Below are 6,000 nucleotides of genomic sequence, written 5' to 3' on the forward strand. Positions count from 1 at the left end.
AGCCTTCCGGATCTGGCCTCAGACATACCCACTTTCCATCACCCCTCACTCTGCAATCATCCATCCACACTGAACTGTTCACAGTTCTCCAAACGCCCCCAAGTTCCCAATCTCCCCCTCCCTCTCTCCCCCTGACTCCACCTGTCTTTGCACATGCTGTTCCCCTGGCTGGAAAGTCTTTTGTCTTCTCCCTAGTATCCATAGGCCAACCGCAACAGGTCCCTCAGAGGCCTTCCTGTCCCCACAAGGCTTTTTCTCCTCTTCTCTGCTGACCCGTCACATAGCATCTACCACACCATAAACCACAGAATACATAGTTTGTATTCTTGCCTGCCCCCAAGAAGATGAGCTGCTAGAGAAATTATTTGCATCCATCCTTAATGCCCAGCATAGAGCTGGATACTTAGCAGGTGTTGAATGAATTAATGAATAGGGGAAAAAATCTGTTCTGTTGGTTCTCTGTCTCCTTGTTGAGCCCTTTCCGGCATGGCTTATTTTATTTAGTAAGAAAACCAAATCTGTCCTTCTTCTCCCAAGCAGTGTCTTTTTCTTCCATCTGTCTCCTTAGGGATCCTCTCCACTGTTCTCCCCTTGTTCTCCTGCCTTGTGCTGTCTGTCTCCTTTTCTGACTTCTCTGTAGGCCTGTGCCTCCAGTTGCGGCTCTGGGCCTCGGCTCACACACCCACAGCCCTGCTCAGAGTCCTCCCAGCTGACCCAGACCTTTTTTCTGATGACCTAGAGTTCCCCTCGGGTCCCCGGTTTGAGATGGGCTGTGGGTCCTGGTTGGCTAGAACTGAGGCCATTGTAAGTTAGGAGGCATTTGCTAGGCCAGGTGGAGCCGACTTGGAGGCCACCCCAGGCCCACGGACAAAAGCAGACTATGGAGCTTTCCATGTGGCCACGACCCCAGATCCTAAAGAGTCATCTCCATTGACCACACTGACTGGAGACTAGAGGAGCCCTCGGGGATTCCCTGGGCATCCCCTTAAATATGTGACCCTGCTCCACCTTCTGCTGGTATCCATTTTGGACTTGAACTTTAGGAACTCAAACTCTCTGACCTCATGTTTGCTTAATTCACTACTTTCCTTGAACCTGGCGACCAGACTGTCTGACCTCTGTCATTCTCTCAGTGAGAGACCATATTCTCACGCATGCTTTCAGTCATTCAACACACACGTTGGGTTGGGCCCTTTGCTAGGCTCTAGATTAGGAGTCAGCAAATGTCTTCAGTAAGGGGCTGATAGTTCATATTTAAGGCTTTGTGACCACATGGCAATTCCTCCGCCCTGATGCTCCAGCACAGAGGAGCCGTAGATAGTACCTGAAATGAATGGGTGAGGTGATGTTCCAGTGAAACCTGATTTACAAAAACTGGCGTTGGGCAGGATTTGGCCCACGGCCTGGAGTTCGCTGACCTCTGCCTTAGACAGTTGGTAACTCACGAACCGAGTGTGTACCCGGAGCACTGCCCGCTGCGGGGACTGGGCCCCTTTGAAAATAAGTGTTTTTAAACTAAATTCATTTCTGTAACTTCCCCCACTGAATCAACACCTGTTTCCTCTTTCTAACTTTCTCTTAAATATAAATTCCCATTAGACTTGTTCCCCAAGAACTTCCAATCAACTTTCCTTATTTCTTTCCTTTACCCCCCTCCCTGCCTCCCTGAGGATACGGTCTCAGGGTTGTTACTTCTCTATTCTGTGGACAACCCCTTGCTGGGGCCCTCAGAACTGCCTGCTGGAGTTACTGCAGCTGTGCGATCCTAACCGGGGCAGTTGGACTTCACCCCTGGGCTCTCAAAGTTGGCCCACCCAAGATGGATGGCAAACCCGAACTGGCTTGAGGTGGGAGGAGGCTGTTCCCCTCTTCCCTGGATGTAGATGCCATCGCCTTTTTGAGGCCAAGCAACCACTCTTCTCCCATCAGAGAGGCAGAAGATAGCATTGGGCTAATCCATGGTCCCCCCTCTCACAGCACACACCTCCAAACCCTCCCGCTCCCCCCTGAAACCCGCATCCTGTGCTTTGCCTTTGCTTCCGCCACTGTTTTGGAAGGTGTTCATCATTAATTTATTCAAGAGTATTTATCAGGTGACTCTTATGTTCCACGTGCAAAACAGACATGGTCCTTGCCCTTGTGAATATCCAGGTCAGCAAAAGTTTTCTGCAAAAGGACGGATAGTAAATATTTTCAGCTTTGTGGGCCTCATGGTCTCTCTTACAACTACTCAACTCTGCTGCTGTAATGCAAAAGAAGTCACAGACACTACATAAACAAACGCTCATGGATGTGTTCCAATAAAACTTTATCAAAACCAGACAGTGGGCCGGATTTGATACCACAGGTTGTAGTTTGCCAGCTGTGTCTGTTGTACATTTTGCAACTGTTTCATCCTTGTGCTGTCTAAAAACTATGATTCTGTGAAACATTGACACATGAGAACTAAGTACATGATTCCTTCTGAAAACAAAGTAACACAACACCTTAGGAAAGTATATTTGATGAATAAAAACTAAAATGTTACCCAGTTCAACCAAAACAGAGGTTGGAAGTTTGAGTGGTAGGAGCGAAGGCAGTGGGGGCATGAGTAGGGAAGTGCTGCTGGAGTCTATGTGGGATGGGAGCTGGGGTCCAGGGAAGTTTATAGAAGAGGAGACTTGAGCTGAATCCGAAAGGTAAGTAGGTGTCTGAGGGAGGAAGGGCAATCCCAGGGGAGGGAGCAGTTTGACTATTGGCCTGGGGGCTTGACCCTATAGTCTAGCCTGGCATGGGCAAGCTTGGAGAAATTGGTAGGGTGCTTCAGGGTCGTCTAAATGCTGTGCCCAGGAGTTTGGACTTTATTTTACGGGATCTAGGCAGTGAACACAGGGAAACGGCATGATCAAATCTGTGCTGTAGAAAGATCACTCTGGCAGCTGTTGGGTGGAAAGGTTGGAGTTGGAGAAACCAATGGCAGCGGGCTCAGCTAGGAAACCAGGGCAGCGGTCCAGGCAAGCACTGATGTGGGGCTGAGCGAGTGAGCCTGACCTGGGCCAGAAACTTCCCCATCTGTCCCTCAGCTGTTGAGTATATGATCTCTAAGCCTTGTTTGCTTTGCCCAGGATCCTGGGGAGGGTTCATCTTCCTCAGGGGCCTCAAGATACCGGGAGGACACAACGTGAAGTCAGGGCTGGGTTAGAGGAGCACCATATTCCTAGGGGGTAATGCTGGGAAATGACTGGAGAGCAGTCAGTCTCCAGGAGGGTTATAGGGTGGCTGGAGACACTGAACAGGTCCCCATGGGCAGAGGGTCCCTGAGACACTGAGCCAGGCTGGGATTTTGACCAGCCAGTTAGAACGAGGGTCACTGTTTGGAACTACACAGAACCCTCTGAGTGCCATGTGCAGCCGTCCCGTGGAATCACTGGATGTCACTCCCGGTCTCAGCCACACCGTCTCCTGCCTGGTTTATGTCAACGTCTTGCTGACTGCTTCTGCCCTGACAGCCATGTTTCATATCACAGTGCTCACCTCCCCAGGCTTTCCACCCCCTACCCTGCTCTTTTCTCTTCTCCATATCTTATCTCCTTCTGTCACCCTCCATAATTCAGTCATTTACTGTATTTATTGTTTATTATCTATTGGGCTCCTCCCTATACAACGTAAGCTCCACGCAGGCAGAGGTCTTCATCTACTTTGTTCCCTGATATATGCAAGGGCCTGGCACATAGTATTATGCAAATTTGTTGAATGAACCACAGCGACTCAATGTTGTTGGCATTTTAGGATTCCTGTCTTAGGAAACAGAGAGTCGGGGAGCTGGAATGCCCTGCCCGTGGACACACAGCCAGTGAGTGGCTGACGGCCAAGTCTGTGTCCCCTTCGCCAGGTCCAGCTAAGCCCGGAGCTGAAGTGAGCCGTGTGAGATGGTCTCGGTCTCCCGGCTCCTACTGTCCCTTCCCTCAACTGAACTCCCCTTCTCAGTGTCCTGTTCAGCCTCCCCTCCTCCAGACCAAGGAGGGAGAATCCCTGGCTAAGGAGATCTGCCCTAGTTAGAGCCTGGAGCAAGAAGATGCTATACTTGGCCATGGTGGTGGGGTTTGGCTGAATTTTCTCATGCTCAAGAATATAGAGGTTAGAGACTATTGACCTCGGGTGGGGGTAGTGGAGGTGGGCGGCAGCCAGGGAGGTGATTTGGCAGAGAAGTGAGGTTTGCACAGAGCAGCTGATTCTGGAGGTGCCTTGAAGACCAGGCCCATGAGATTAGAGAAACCAACCCAGCTCATTTTTGCCACAGGCTTCTGGCTTCCTCCCACCCACCTCTTTCCCTGAATATTGTCAACATGTCACTGCACATGAAGCCTCAGAACGTGGCTTTCTAATCCCTCTACTATGCATTATGCTTTGTGAACATTCGTGCAGCCAGTTCAGGTGTGGCCTTGGCTGTGGCCTTGCCAGACCTCCTCCTGGGCCCTCCCAGAGGTGCGACCCCATTACTGTTGCCATCTCTCCAAAGGCTGGGGCCCCCGCCTGGAATCCTGCGAGTGCCGAGCCTCCAGGAAGGCCCTTCTAGTGTGGCCCCAATCAACTCCTCATCTTCTCCCCTTCTCCCTTCTCTGCGCTGCTGCCACCATGCCCTAAACGCGCCATGCTCAGTCACATCTCTCTGCCTTTGCACATGCCGTTGTTCCCTCTTCCTGGAACCCTTGCCCTGCTCTCCTCACCCTCTGAACTGAACTGCTCCTCATTCTTCAAGAGCCAGACCCAGGGCTGGCCTCTCCAGGAAGTCTTCCTGCTCGCTGACCCTCTACACAAATACACGGTCACACACACTCTGTACACAAACATATATATATATACATACCTTCCATATACACACATGCACCCACACAGTCTGTACACAGGTGCATACGTACACACTTTCCACACACAGACACAGACACACAGGTACACACAAAGGCATAACATGCTTAACACACACACACATGCACATACACTGTTCACACATAGACACACACATACGCTTAATAGATACATATATGTCCATAATCCCTTTCCCCTCCATGTGTACACACACCCATATTCCCTCCAAATGTCCCCACTCACACATACACAGACGTAGCCCCCTCCCCTCCTTCCCACACACATTCCTACAGCCCCAGTTCCCTCTGTCCCCTCCCCCAGACACACACAGCCCCTGCCACGCCCTTCTCTATGCTCTGCGGCACGTTGGGCAGGGCTCTGCTTCAGCAGGTCTTGCGCTGTGCTGTGGTGTGTTCATTCCCCACTCCTCACTCCTTGACGGAGGAGCCCTGTGGGAGCCCCCGTCCCTATGGCGGCGTCTGGCACTCAGCAGGGACTGGGGTTGGCAGTGACTGATGGGGAGGCGCTGAAAGAATCGAAGTGAGCTCCTGGAGGAAGGCGAGGTAGACAGGGGCCCTAGAAATGATTCAGGCCAAGTGTTCTTAACCAGGAGACTTCAACCTGGCTTCAGTCAAGCTGGGTAGGACAAGGGCATCTTTACTTTGAAAAATAAAATAACAGATACTTTGAAAAAAAATCAACAAACATAAAAGAAACAAAACAATACAACAACTCCTCGGTGAGCACCTTGGTTAAGAGCATCTGGTCAAGACCACTAGCACTCTCATTTTCAGAGAATGTGAAGCGATGGCCCCGGGTCAGGCAGCAGGGTGAGGACCTGAGCTCCGGCTTCGTGGTATTGACTGAGCCAGCTTCACAGAGATATGCAAACACGGTGGAGCTGAGAAAGTGTGCAGGCTCCCGGGATGACAGCTCCATGTCAGTTGCTCCGCAAGCACTGTGCATTTGTGGGGATGGGAACCAGTCAAACCTTTGTCTGGGGAGAAGGCCTGGTGTGTAGCGGTGCTTCTCAACCAAGGGCGATTGTGGCCCTGCCATGGACGTGTGGCAATCAATGTCTGGACACACTGTCACAACTGGGGGAGAGGTGCTACTGGTACCTCCTGGGTAGAGGCCGGGGATGCTGCTGAACAT

The sequence above is a fragment of the Equus quagga genome, chromosome 7 (assembly GCF_021613505.1).
Source record: "Equus quagga isolate Etosha38 chromosome 7, UCLA_HA_Equagga_1.0, whole genome shotgun sequence".
Classification (NCBI taxonomy): Eukaryota; Metazoa; Chordata; class Mammalia; order Perissodactyla; family Equidae; genus Equus; species Equus quagga.